The 15,168-nt window shown below is 42.5% G+C and overlaps 1 protein-coding gene across 10 annotated transcripts in view; it reads right to left on the reverse strand.

The window, feature by feature from the left end:
• ATF7IP (activating transcription factor 7 interacting protein) overlaps nucleotides 1-15,168 on the reverse strand; it is a 166,667-nt gene that overhangs the window by 98,019 nt on the left and 53,480 nt on the right. Inside the window, exon 1 of one of the 10 annotated variants that reach the window (XM_075124247.1) lies at nucleotides 12,958-13,059. The exons of the other annotated variants lie outside the window; for them this stretch is intronic. The gene's annotated coding sequence lies outside the window, so the exon portion shown is untranslated. Of the gene's footprint in view, nucleotides 1-12,957; nucleotides 13,060-15,168 lie in introns of those variants that run through there. 10 annotated transcript variants of the gene reach the window in all.

The raw sequence follows: 15,168 nt of genomic DNA on the forward strand, positions 1-15,168 counted from the left end.
AAGGTTCATGTTGCCTTTCTACAAATGTCTGCAGTTGGGCCTTGTGGCAGAAAGGCTGCTGAGGCTGACTGTGACCTTGTCGAATGAGCTGTGACTTTATGAATGCAATGACATTAACCAAGTCATAGCATGCTAATATGAAGTATGCAATCCAGGAAAAAATTCTCTGGGTGAAGACTGATGGACCTCTTACTCTGTTTGCTACTATTACGAACAGCTGGGAGGATTTATGAAAGTGTCTGGTTCTGACCAGGCAAAACACCAAGGTTTTTCAACACCCAAGGTATGCAAGCACTCTTCCTCCCTGGTTGTACAATGGTTTTGAGTAGAATACAGGCATATAAATTGGCTGTTTGATGAGGGAAGAGGAAACTATCTTTGGGACAAACTTTGAATGAGGAGGTAGGTAAACTTTCTGCTTAAAGAAGATTGTATATGGAGGTCCCTACATTACTGCCCTCAGCTCTCCTACTCTTTTGGCCGAGGTAATGACTACCAAAAATGACACCTTAATTGACAGATGCAGCAGCAAACAGGTAGTGAATGGTTCAAATGGGGGACCCTTAAGTCTTGACTACACTAAGTTTAGATCCCACAGGGGAACGGGGTCTTGTACTTGCGGGTATAATTTGACTAAACCCTTTAAAAGTCTTATGGACATGTCACTGGAGAAAATAGAGTGATTGTCCACTTTAGGATGGAACACGTGAAATAGCAGCCACATATACTTTGATGGAACTAACCACCAAACCTTTGAGTTTCAAGAATAAGTAGTAGTCCAGAATATGTTGAAGTGAAGCACTGGTCAGTGATACCCCGTTCTGGTGAAACAAGGTAGAGAAATGCCTCCATTTAGCAAGGTAAGTATCTCTTGTAGAATGTGGACCTCCTGAACATCTTTCGAGCAAGTCTGCTCTCTAGTGTCTAGCCAGGAGGATCCATGCAGTTAAGTGATTGTACGTTTGGGTGGAGTGGGCAACCGTGATCTTGGAGATTAGGTTAGTCTAGTGGCAGTGAAATTTGAGATTTCACTGACAGCACCACAAGAGTGGAGAACCAGTGCTGATGGGCCCATGCTGGCACTATAGGTATGACTCTGGCCTGGTCCTGTCTTATTTTTGACAATATCCTGTGAATGAGTGGGACTGATCAAAAAGCACAGAGAAGCCTGCCTGACCATGTCATTAAAAAGGCATCTTATGGAACCTGGGTTGTGATCCTTAAGGGAGCAGAACTGCTGACACTTTGTTGGCTTTTGTTGCAAATAGGTCCACTTGGGGAAACCCCCAGAGACAGAAGATGTATCTGGTCACATCTGGGCAAAGAGACCAGTCATGGTGACTCATTTATCTGCTAGGTCATTCTGTACATCTGGCAGCTAAGATGCTTCTAGATCTACTAAGATGGCAATACAGAGCTCTCAGAATAAAGTCATTTCTTGACAGAGTGGCAAAGAGCTAGCTCCCTCCTGCTTGTTGAGGTTGTTTGTAAGGACTAAAAGGCTGCTTCCCTGATCTGCAATAGAAATACCTGGCACATCAGTCTGACAACTTTCAGCTCTCTGACATTGACGTGTAAAGGACCATAGACCCTGTGTTTGTAGAGAACCCAGGTGGACTCTGTCACTAGCATGAGAGTTGGCTGTAAGCAGGCAAAGAGAACATCTACAGATACGTTGGCTGGATCTGTCCACCAATCTAGGGAGGTAAGGGCATGGGTGAATACTCTTACCACCAAGTCTAACTGATGGAGGCTTGGTAAGTAGACTGATATCTGCCAGCCCCTCAGAGATCAGAGTTGCTTTCTGGCACATTGAACCATATAGGTGCAAGAAGCCATGTGAACCAGAAGCCTCAAACAGTTTCCTGCTGTTGTGACTGGGCAAGCCTTCAGATCTATAGAAAACGGTTATTAACCTTCCTAAACTGTTGCTCTTCAAGATGTGTTGTTCACGTCCATCCCACGTTAGGTTAGGTGTGTGCATGCTGCATGCTTTGTACACCTTTGCCGGAGATTTTTCCCTCCATGGTACTCATTGGGCCGGCTCTTGCACCCTCTGGTGATGTGCACTCATGCACCGGTATAAGGGGCATTGCCAGCCACTCACCCTCTCAGTTCCTTACTGACGGTCAACTCTGACAGAGGAATAGGAGGGAGTACTAGGGAATAGACATGAGCAACACATCTCGAAGAACAACAGTTACGGAAGGTTAGTAACTGTTTTTTCTTCGAGTGCTTGCTCATGTCCATTCCATGTTAGGTGACTCACAAGCAGTACCTTAGGAGCTGGGCTCGGAGTTCACAGACAGGCTGACTGCAACACTGCTCTTCTGAACCTGGTGTCATCTCAAGTTTGTTGGGTGATGGCGCAGTGGGATGCTAAGGTGTGCACCAAAGACCAAGTTGATGCCCGGCGATGTCTTGGACTGGGACTTGAGCAAGGAAAGCCTCTGAAGAGGCATGAGATCTCACGGAGTCAGTGATTAGAATAGCCAGAGGTGTGACGTTCACCTGCTTGAAGCAATCCTGAATACAGGAGATTATCCAGGACGAGATCCTCTGGGCTGATACTGGAAGCCCTTTCATCCTTTCTGCTACTGCTACAAAGAGCTGCGTTGATTTGCGAAAGGGTTTAGTCCTCTCAATATAGAAGGCAAGGGCACGCCTAACCTCCAGTGAGTACAGTCACCACTCCTCAGAGTTCTTGTGAGGCTTCAGGAAGCAGACAGCAAGAAAATAGCCTGGTTGCTACAGAATTGTGAAAACACCTTTTGCAGGAAAGTTGGGTGCACAGTTGGACCTTGTCCTTGAAGAATACTGTGTATGGTGGTTTTGATGTTAAGGCCCTGATTTTAGAAACCCTTCTAGCTGAGATGATTGCTACCAGGAAGGCGACTTTCCAGTAGAAAAGTAGAGGGCATGACACTAGCAGTTCAAAGGGGGGGCCCGTGAGCCTTGACAAAAGCAGGTTAAAGTCCCATGGAGGGATAGGCTCACGGATCTGAGGATAGTGTCTCTCCAGGCCTTGGAGAAACTGGACTGTCATCTTGTGAGAGAACTGTACAGACTTGCTGTTCACAGGCAGGTGGAAGGCTGAGATTGCATCCAAGTACACTTTGATAGATGCATGGGCCAGACCTCATTGATTCAGATGGAACAACCATCTGAACTACTACTGAACTAATAGCAACTATTTTTCAATGGAGCAAAATAGCCTGAAGGGAAGACTGGGTCAGAGGAAGGCCTCAATGCGACGCCATATCGAGAAGTGCTTCCATTTGGCCAGGTAGATACTCCTAGTGGATGGCTTCCTGCTACCTAGCAAGACATGTTTAACTTGGTCCGAACAGGCCTGCTCCTCTGGTTTCAAACCATGTAACATCCACACAGTTAGGTTAAGGCAGGCAAGGTTTGGCTGACAATTGGCCATGGTCTTGCAAGATTTACTGCAGCCAGAATGTCAATAATGCTGTTGGATGATTCCTTAAGATCCTCAATCTCTACTCCCAGGTGAGTTGCTACCCACTGCAAAACATCCTGATGGACCCTGAAGTCATCCTACAGAAGGGAGGTACTTTGTCCAGAGATGGCCTCATCTGGGGAGGAGGAGGAGGCCTGCACTGGAGAAGGGGCTCCTTCCTCTTCCTCAGCCTCAATAACATCCACGGAAGCCACATCCTGAACATCAGTATTGGGGTTGGTACCGGAGTCGGTGTCTGGTGCTGAGCAGGAAGGGGCGGTAGCCTGCATCTAGGAAACCACCAAATATGATCAATGGGAGGGAAGACATGGTACTGGTGGAAAACCCATGGGGTTCCAGTGGCCATTGACCCATTGGCCTGGTGCCGGCAGGGGACCCGCACCAAGGTCCAACAGTTCATAGGTTGGGTACTGGTGGTAGTCCTTAGGCTGAACGTATAGTTCCCCTTTGGACTCATATTAAGGGTCCTCCCTCAGTGACCATGGTGGAGCAGTATCACTCTCCATTCAGTGCCCGGAGGCCGGGGACCAGCAGTGGACCAGAGATGGCTGCAACAACAGTATCATGGTCTGCTTGCCCCAGAAGGTCCTGGGAAGGAGCTCTTAGCACCATTCTCCTTCCTGCTCACAGACACTGGAGCCACAGGCTGTTCCATCAGAGTTGGGGGTGGGGGGGGGGGGGAACCAGAAGTGAAAGTAAATCCCTGGCCAGCGCAAAGGCCTCCAGGGTCAATGGAACCATCAGACCGCTGGTGCCACAGTGGCTTCTGAGTGTTAGAGAATCCCACTCCGGACTCAGCGCTCTCGGCAGAGTTGATGGTGCCATCGTAGGATTGAGTGTGGAGGAGTGGCCTGACATGGGTTGCACTCCGCTGCCTTCCCCATGCTTATGCTTCTTCTGCACTGGTGAGTGCCCACTGTCAGCGTGCTGCTTTTTCTGCTTCTTCCTCGGCACTGGGAATGATGAACAGTACCAGTTGTTAAACTAACAAATTATGAAACAATCCCACCCCCCCCCCCAAAAAAAAAACACTGAGAAGGTGCCTTCCTGAAGCAAGAGGGGTTGTTCTAGCAACTGCCCCAGGCAATTACAAGGAACTGAGAGGGTGCATGGCTGGCAGCGCCCCTTACACTGGCACATGAGCACACAGCACCAGAGGGTGATAAAGCCGGCCCGACGGATACCACTGAATGAAAAATCTCAGGCAATGGTGCACGTGGCATGCACACCCTAAACCTAATGTAGAACAGACATGAGCAAGCACTCAAAGAAGAATTGATCAAATTGCCTAGAACCTGTACTGCAGAAGAAAGGCCCTGGATTGAGATGGATCCTGTACAGCCCCTATGAACTCTATCTTCTGGACCGGAGAGAGGGGAAATTTTTCTGTGTTGATTAACAGTCCTAGAGCACTGAACTTTCTCTGGATCAGGATAACACTGCTCTGCATCTGCGGAAAAGGACCTAGGGGTGACAGTGGACGAGAAGCTGGATATGAGTCAGCAGTGTGCCCTTGTTGCCAAGAAGGCCAATGGCATTTTGGGATGTATAAGTAGGGGCATAGCGAGCAGATCGAGGGACGTGATCGTCCCCCTCTATTCGACATTGGTGAGGCCTCATCTGGAGTACTGTGTCCAGTTTTGGGCCCCGCACTACAAGAAGGATGTGGATAAATTGGAGAGAGTCCAGCGAAGGGCAACAAAAATGGTTAGGGGTCTGGAACACATGAGTTATGAGGAGAGGCTGAGGGAACTGGGATTGTTTAGTCTGCAGAAGAGAAGAATGAGGGGGGATTTGATAGCTGCTTTCAACTACCTCAGAGGTAGTTCCAGAGAGGATGGTTCTAGACTATTCTCAGTGGTGGAAGAGGACAGGTCAAGGAGTAATGGTCTCAAGTTGCAGTGGGGGAGGTTTAGGTTGGATATTAGGAAAAACTTTTTCACTCGGAGGGTGGTGAAACACTGGAATGCGTTACCTAGGGAGGTGGTGGAATCTCCTTCCTTAGAAGTTTTTAAGGTCAGGCTTGACAAAGCCCTGGCTGGGATGATTTAATTGGGTATGGGTCCTGCTTTTGAGCAGGGGGTTGAACTAGATGACCTCCTGAGGTCCCTTCCAACCCTGATATTCTATGATTCTATGGTTTGGACTGGCCTTTGACAAGACAGTTGTCTAGGCAGGGTTAAACCAGCACTCTCCATCTTAAGAGGAATAAAGCTACTATTGCCATAACCTTTGTAAAGACCCTGGGAGCTGCTGACAGGTCGAAAGGCAGCACAGTGAACTGGTAAATCAAAATCATCACCAGAAATTGGACATACTTCCTGTGATCTTGACTGATTGCCACATGGAAGTATGCATCTTAACTTGAGGGCGGTATACCAGTCCCCAGGTTCAAGGGAAAGGGTATCTGAAGCCTGGGTGACCATGCAAAACTTAATCCTTTTTAAGCATCTGTTGAGATAATGCAGGTCTAAAATTGGTCTGAGACCTTCTTCCACTTTTGGGATTAGGAAATATTGGGAATAAAGCCCCTTCCCTCTGAGGTCACATGGAACCTCCTCTATGATTCCTAAGTGAAAGAGTGATTGAACTTCCAGAATAAGGAGTTTGAGTGGTCCCTGATAACAGACAGGGAGGGAGGGAGGGGTATAAGTAAACTGGAGCGCACATCCCACTTCCACAGTGCTCAAGACCCACTGTTTCTAAGTAATCTGGGACCAAGAACTGCGGAAGTGGGACAAACAGTTTGCAACAGTGAGGGGGTTTGGGTCTGGAGACATGGAGACTGATATGTCAACCTCAACTGTCGCATCAAAATGCCTGATTTGCAGTTCCCAGGTGTTTTGACGGGGCTGGAGTCGGAGCTAAAGCAGCAGGAGGGGGAAGCTTATGCCTATAACCCCAGACCTCTTTTTGATAGGCCCTGCTGACAAGGAGGAGCAAAATACTGGCGTCTGCGCTGCAGCCAATAGTGCTTCTTGATTGGGGCAGGTGTGTACAGACCTAAGGACTTCAGAGTGGCTCTAGAGTTCCTAAGTCCATGGAACTCACTGTTCGTCTGGTCCAAGAATAAAGAAAGATGCTTGAATGCCATATCCTGAATAGTACTCCGGGCTTCATAGGAAAGACCGAATACTGGAGCCAGGATGATCTCTACATGGTCACTGTGGAGGTCATGGTTCTAGCTGCCAGGTCTACAGTGTCCAGCCCCACACACAGTGACATTCTTGTAACTGGTCTTCCCTCACTGATCACGCAAGAGAAGACCTGCCTAGTATTCTCTGGAAGCAGCTTCTTGAAATTTTTCCATGGAATCCCAAAAATTAAGATTGTATTGTCCCAAAAGAAACTACTGGTTAGCAATATGCTGCTTCAAAACTCCTGCAGAATAAATCTTTTTGCCAAATATGCATAGTCTCTTCATATCTTTTGATTGGGGGGGGCCCCCCACAGGCAGGTGCCTCCATCATTCTCTTTCATTAGTCGCTGTGACAACTAATAAGCCCGGAGGTGAATAAGTTTAAAGGTACTCAAACCCTTGGGAGAGTACACAATACTTTCTTTCTGCCCTTTTAGAGGTGGGAGGAAAGGAAAATGGAGTCTGCCATAAATAAAGCCTTTATTGGCTCTAGTATCACCTCATTCATTGGCAGAGCTACAATGGAGGGGCCCACTGATGACAGCATGTAAACCGGGAGATGTGACTATTCGCTGACCTCTTTGGTCTGACCTCTAAGTCTGTATCTACTCTCAAATTTTAACTCCTGATAAAAACTCTGAAATCATCAGGAGGAGGTGAAGTCCTGCTGGACGAAATGGCCTTGTCTGGAGAGGATGAAGAGGAAGCCAAGATTGGAGGAGGCAGAATCAGCTGTTGCTCCGGGTCTGGAACCTCCTCTTGATTCTCTCTACCAGGCCCAGTGCTGGACTCTGGGAACTGGGCTGCCCTGTGTGCAGACTCATCCTTTCTAGATGAGGACACTGAGTATGCATGCTGTGGGAAAGATCTGAAGCTGGGGGAAGCCCCCAGAGGTTTCAAAATGGCCACTGATACGGATCTTGGCCACAGCTGTCCCAGCCACATTCCCATGGCAGGTTCCGTTGAAGGGTCAAGGTGGTAGGTTGGAAGAGAGAATTTGTGCAGACTGGCATGTCCTACTTTGGGGCTGCAATACTAAGATCCCACCTCCTAGTCTGACAATGAGTTCCCTTTTCCTAGACCATGGCGGGCTAGATCCAGTTGGTGTTGGGAACCAATGCCAAGAGACTGGTGATGGAGGGAGCAATGCCTCATAGCAGGCTTCCCTTTGGACAGTTTCGAGGCGCAACCTGTTCTGGAAGCAGGCAGCTGCAGTACCAGAGGCTGAGCTGCTGGCGGAAGCGGCAGCAGCGCCAAAGGACCAGACTCCTGGAAGGAAGGAGACACCAGCACCGAGAGGCAGAGCAGGTTTCTTGCTCCAGGGTGGTTGGCACAAAGACAGTATCTTGTTGTGGTGCTGAAAAAGCCGACGGTGCCCCTTGTGGAGCCAGAGTGGACTGTTGCAACATAGGCGCTGGAGGAATGTTTAGGTTTCAGGTGCACTCTACTTGACTCCTGCCTGACCATTTCTGAGACTTAGGCTATGTCTATTCTAAGGACCTTCTAGCAGCACAGCTATACCGCTACACGGCTATGCCATTGTAAGGTCTCCCATGTAGCCACTATTTGCCGGCAGGAGAGAGCTCTGCTGCCAGCATAATTAAACCACCCCAACAAACAGCATTAGCTATGTTCACATAGTTCTGTCCACACCAGCACTTTTGTCGGTGCTTTTTTCCCCACAACCCTGACCAACAACAGTGGCAGTGCAGACAAAGCCTTAGAGAATGGAGACCTTTCCCTGGTTGGTGCCTCTGAAGAAGCTTTGCATTTCTTCCTTGATAAGGGTGAGGGAAAACGATGCTGAGATTCTGCTAAAGCTGGAGGAGCGCTTCTCATTGACACTGCAGCACTCGGTACCGTGTCAGACGAGTTAACTGACAGTAGCCTAAGCACCACTTCCATCAGCAGGAATTTCAGCCTAGCTTCCCTACCCTTCTTTATCCTAGGCTTGAACTCCCCACAAATCCAGCACCAGTCCTCCACATATACTTTCCCCCAGCCCTTCGAATAGCTATTTTATGGATCGCTCTGTAGCAGAGGCCTGGAACAAGAAGCACATGGCTTGAAACCTGGTGAACAGGGCATACCTGGGTACCACAGATTAAAAGAAAAAGAAAAAGAAAAGGGGGCGGGGAGGAAGACAACAAATCCGAAAAACTTTTATGGAAGGTATATAAAACTTTACTCTCATGAATACACTGCCAATAATGAGACTACTCATGTGCTTAATTTTGCTACAGAAAAGCCTCAAAAACAGACCCCAACGACAAACTGCTGAGCTTGAATTAATATGCAAACTAGATACCATTAACTTGGGTTTCAATAGAGACTAGGAGTGGCTGGATCATTACACATATTGAATCTATTTCCCTAAAGTTAAGTATCCTCACACCTTCTTGTCAACTGCCTAAATGGGCCATCTTGATTATCACTACAAAAGTTTTTTTCTCCTGCTGATAACAGCTCATCTTAACTAATTAGCCTCTCTCAGTTTGTATGGCAACTTCCAACTTATCTGTATGTATATATATTTCTTACTATATGTGCCATTCTATGCATCCGATGAAGTGGGCTGTAGCCCACGAACGCTTATGCTCTAATAAATTTGTTAGTCTCTAAGGTGCCACAAGTACTCCTGTTCCATGTGCTTAAAGTTAACCACCTGCATTTGTATTTGCAGCATCTGGGGCTCAAACAGCATTTCTATTAAAAAATTCCTAGAGCGTAAAAAACTGTCACTTCAAAATAATACTACTGCATCGTTAACAATGAAAAGTTACATATATTTCAATACCTTAACTAAGTTTTCGAAAGTACCTAAGTTCCTTATCTACCTATATATAAACATATATGGTCCCATTATCATAGTATCCAAGCACCTCAATCTTTTTTAATGTATTTAACATTCAGAGGCAGGGATTATTATTGACAGGGATTTTAAGGCACAAAGACGCAAAATGACTTGCCCAAGGTCAAAGAAATCTGTGGCAGAGCAAGAATTTTCCCAAGTCCAAGGCATCTTTTTCTAAATGATGTAGGAACACAAGCATTTCAGCTTTCTTGACTTGTGAAGGTTCAATAGACGGGAAGGTAGCGTTGGTCAGAAGGGCTACTTGCTTATTTAGGGTGTGAGTTTGTGTTGCTCTCACAGAATAATGTTAATGAGACTCTGGACTGGTCTTTTTTCAGCTTAAATGAGCATTCTAAGTGTGAAATTTCTTAGTAAAAAAAAAAATCTATGGAAATCTGAAGTTCTGCTAACTAGGAAATTAATTGAAGAAGCATAAAACATTTACTTTAGCAATTAATGACTATAAAATGGGAAGTAAAGAACTAACACGTAAATAAAATTTAAATGGTTTTAAAAAATAGATTGTTTTTAAATCATGATTTAAAAACATTCTGCTCAAAAACACTCAAGGGATCTGTTATGATTCAAGACTTCAGGCATGCTTGGAAGAAAAAGAAGAAGGAAAAAAAAAAGTGGTACTGTAACTGGAAACTGCCTACGGAAATAAGTGAGCTTTTCTCATTAACCCATTTAAAGCTGCTGTGCTGCCTGCCTGGAATGCAACACCTTGTAATTTAACCAAACTGGATTTTCTCAGTAAACATCAAGGTAGGTTCCAAGCCTACAGCCACTAAACATTGTATTCTGTAATTGATAATACAAGGAAACTTCCTGAAAAAAGATACAGTGGGACCTCAGAGTACAAACATCTTGGGAAATGTTCGTAATTCTGAACAAAAAGTTTATAACCGGACATTGACTTAATACAGCTTTGAAACTTTACTATGCAGAAGAAAAATGCTGCTTTTTTTTTTTTAAGTAGTTTATGTTTAACACAGTACTGTACTGGTTTTGGTGGGGTTTTTTTGGTTTGTTTGTCTCTGCTGCTGCCTAGTTGCATACTTTCAGTTCCAAGTGAGGTGTCTGGTTGACTGATCAGTTCATAATTCTAGTGTTCGTAACTCTGAGGTTCTACTGTACAATAAAGAGAATGTTTTTTCCTCCCAACTGTTTTCCATTCACACTTACATTATTCATTATCACACTTCTTTTCTTTATTCTTTTCTACCTGCTAAACATTAGTCCTCAGATTTGAGTGACCATTATTGCTTAGACAGCACTCTGATAGGCAAAACAAATACATGTTTTGTTTAACCTCTTAAACCTGCATCCCATATTTACACCAGGATCAGTATGTCAAAGGACAACATCTGTATATGATTAACTGCTGCTGCACCGCCAGCAGAGGGAGCAAGCATCCACATTTTTATGATACCCATAAAACAGTTGCTTTGAATTTTTTTTTTTTAAAACAAAGTGTCTCCCTCATCAGATTATAACTATTTAAAGATAGACCAAATGTCAAGTCCAAATGACTTGTTAGTATCAAGTTATCTACAGGTAGGTTGCAAAATCCCCTAAAATACATTTTACACAAGTATTTTTAATATGTAAATTAATAGATGCACATGAAAATATTTAAAACACTTTAAAAGCATATGCTTTATAAACGAGCACACATCTCCTCCTTCCCCTGGCCACAACAGCTTCAAATGAGCTCAAGGCAAGTAATTTTGCACCACTGGTGATGTTCATCTCATCCTACTTGTATAATGTAGAATATAAATTTAATTATTTATTGTGCTTATAGCTGTTCTGCAATAAAAATTTTAACAAGGAGATGTGTCTTGGAATAAAAATGTGCTTTATTGCTTTAATTTAAATAATGGAATAATTCTAGGTTTGGCTAATCTGTCTAAGGAATTAAGAGAGTTTGAGAAGATAACAGAAGACCTTCCTACCAACTTGTTATGTGTAGATTGTAAGGGTCCTTTACATATGAACTAATAAGAGAAACGAAGTAAATTAAATTTATAATCTCCAGGACCACAATGCAATAGGATTATACAATGAATTCTTCTTGTGTGAACCTTTAATCAGAATGAAGTTTGCAACCACATACAGTAATTTACAAACTAAGGTAAATACATCTCAATAGATACACGAAATTTCAACTACAGCGTATACAGGAAAACGGTAGATCTCTGTTTTCAGATGCCTTTTGTAATGATAAACGTACAACTGAAAAGCAAAGCATGTAAAATCAGAAATATTACCAATTTGTTTTCTTACATATTCCTTAGCTGTCTAAATAATTAACGTGAAAAGTATTTAATTTTTATTAATATAATATGTATTTACTATATTATGCACAAAAAGGAAAGGTACTTCACTATTTTGCTTTTTTACAAGGCTACTGCACTTTGGCAACCAGCCACAGTAGAATGTAAATTATTTTTTCTCCTCTTTTTCTAAAATAAAGATACATCTTCCAATACCTTTTTTTTTGCATTATGAGAACAGGTTTTATTCAAACAGTTTTTAACAGTTTACTTTGTGTCCAAAAATATATGGTCTAAAAACCTTCCTAAAACCAAAACTTTAAATATAATTTTAAAATTATTCCAGAGGAAAAAAGTTTTGTTTTTTTTAAATAAAAATCCATCATTAGATGGTTATTTTAACTGCCATGCAGGTCTTCTACAGATTAACTATTGTAGCAAGAGAACATTAAATAAAAGCTAGCACAAACTCTGAAAAGTTAAAACGAAAACTACATTTGGTTCATTAATTAAATATAATATATCACTGCACACAAGACTTAGAGTATAACTTCCAGCCATACCCACAAGGGAGCACACTGCAGCCATGTAACAGATCTCTTGTAGGTGCTGAGTGTGACAAGAAACAGCCAAAGCAATAAGGAAGTAGCATTCAACAGACCGGTTCATACAGGTTTGGTCACATCCGTGCAAGCCAATCAGCAGTCTTCTTTCACATATCTATTTGCCTTCCCTGACTAAAGGGGTAAGGAGGCCACGTTTCAAAGAATAATTCTAGAAAAAGGCTACACTTATGAAGGAGTTGCCTGAGCAAAATATCTAAAACCATTGGTATTTTCAATGTACATAATTAAATATCCTAACGTGTCCATTTAAGTATTAATGCTTTGCTTAAGACTCTTCAAATGGTGTTTGAGTACTTCCACAATTCTTAATAATCACATGACCGATTCGCAACAAAGAAAGTATTGCCACAGGTGCCCAACCAAGCAAAAGGTAACTTTTATAAATCAGGCATCTCTTATCTCAAAAAAAGGCATCTGTACAGTGGTGCACAAAATTATTCCTGTATATAAATGGAAAATGTGCAAGGGGTTGAATTCTATAAATAAACTTTTTTAAAAGTTTGCATAGATGGCAATAATAATTATGAAACATCAACACACACAAATATTGTATATATCTATTTAAATTCACTTACGACAATTCCCTTAGCCTTCTCTTTCATATTAAGCTTGAAAATCATATATAGTTCTGTGCCAAACAGACAAACACCACCAAGAATATCTCTCCAATAATACCTGCAGATTATTCTCCCTACTGAAAGGCAAAGGACCAACATTCAAACGGCCAGTGGCTATATGGTAAAACCAAAAATGTGCCAATGTATTTTTAACAATACATGAAGGACCCCTCCTTCAGCCAATTAGAGAGTTTTCCCTTTCCCTCCCTCAAGTCTTTTGCAGCAGAGATCACTGCTGTGAAGCAACAAAGGCAGGCATTAGCATAGCTGCTATGGATTAGCCTATAAACGTCTGCTCATATGAGCAACTCAAGAGCTGCTCAAAAAGTTAGCCAATCAGCAGCCAGCTTTCTGAATCCTGCCTGGTAACAGGAGACAGACAAAGAGAAGGTTATGGAAAGCAGTGAAACAAGTTGGGATCCAAACAACAGTGCACAATGGTTCTTTTCATAAAGATAGTCAATCTAGAATGGTGTTCACATAAAATTCCCAACATGTGTATTAGCCATAACCACTATAACCGTAAAAACACTTGCCAAAGAGCAAGAACTATGTGGAGGAAATAAAGATGGTTTTCTCTATGATCATGTAAATCAACGTCGTTCAGAGTTATCTAGATATGCAAATCTAGTTAGCATTTGGCATAGTCAAAAAAATAAGAAGAGCAATTGATCAGGGCACTTTGTTCTAGGTGCAGAGTCCAAGATTCCAAAGTACAGAATGAGAAAACTGCATGGAACCTGCATTTCTAAAAAAATGGTTCTTAAAAACTCAGTTTTCAAGCTGGAATGAACTGCAGTAACAAGTTAAAATAACCTGGCAATAATTTTAAAATTCACAGAAAACAATTATATCCTTATACACAAAAGAAAAAACAACACTGTTTCCATGTGAATCAATCTGCAAAAGAGGACAGATGCTAAGATGTTCTGCACCAGTGACATGTTTGGATACCGCTAACAGGTATTTTCTTAAGTCTACCTTATCTGATTGCAGTTCAAATCGCAAAGTGCCCAATATACAAACCACCACCTATTTGGAGTCTTTCACAATTATATCTACTTTTAAAATGTAACGAACAGGATTGTCATATAATAGACTGGCAGCCACAAATACAATTTATCTCTGCTACATGTTACAAAAGTTTTTGAGTTCTCCCCTTTAAAGCTAAAATTATGAGAGTGTTAGCTGAACGATATCAATTAAACTTGTACATCAATTTTAGGGTGAGAATTTTTTACAGCATTTATCTCAGTTTGCTCTATTTTCTAATAAGCATATTAACAGATTAAATATAGGACCATTCTAAACTTACTACACTATTTTTAATAGACTTTTTGCTATTTATCATATTGACCTTTCAGTGAAATGGTTAAGTAGTAAACAAGTTCATAAACAAAAGCCTTTCCCCTTTTAGCACAGAGAAGCCTTGTAATTTTTCAAACATACCCAAGAGGGAGCCTGGTGCAGCAATGCTCTTAGTTTACATAATCTCCCCATAGGAAAAATAAATCAGCAGTTGCTTCATTGTTATTGTACTGGGAAAGAATTCAAATACCTTATCTGATTGGCTCAAATCAGCAGTTGCCTGACACCCAATCAGATATCAGCTCCTCAAATCCTGCCCAGCAACAAGGGAAGCACATGAGGTTACTACCAAGAATCCAGACAGGGCGTGAAAACAAATAAGGCTGAACTATTGTATATAGGAATGTCATTTTAACCAATATAAACAGATTCCCAAATAAGTGTTAAACCATCTAAGCAGAAGCCCTTTTTCTGGTCCGAATGAAACAACTGAAGCTTCACAACAGAACTTGATGATGACTGTAGCGAACAGGATATTTACAGTCTCAATAAAGATACTGCATTTTACACCTACAGGTCCTTGTAGGCTAAATTGGAGTACGACATATCCTAAGACTACAAACTTTCACTAATGTAGATATTAGTTTTTAAAAATGGTAAAAAAAAAAAAAAAAAAAAAAAAAAAAGCTGAGTTTAAATACTGCAGTGGTTAACACTTTCTCCCTTAGAATATTTCATAACGCACACATTCTTCCCACTATTCCAACAGACAATTCAAGCTCTGCTCCTCTTGTGAGACTAAAACCAAATTGAGACAATGGAGATAATCATTTTTTAATACATGAGATCTTCTCTCAGGCC

Source organism: Caretta caretta, chromosome 1, assembly GCF_965140235.1.
Source record: "Caretta caretta isolate rCarCar2 chromosome 1, rCarCar1.hap1, whole genome shotgun sequence".
Lineage (NCBI taxonomy): Eukaryota > Metazoa > Chordata > Testudines > Cheloniidae > Caretta > Caretta caretta.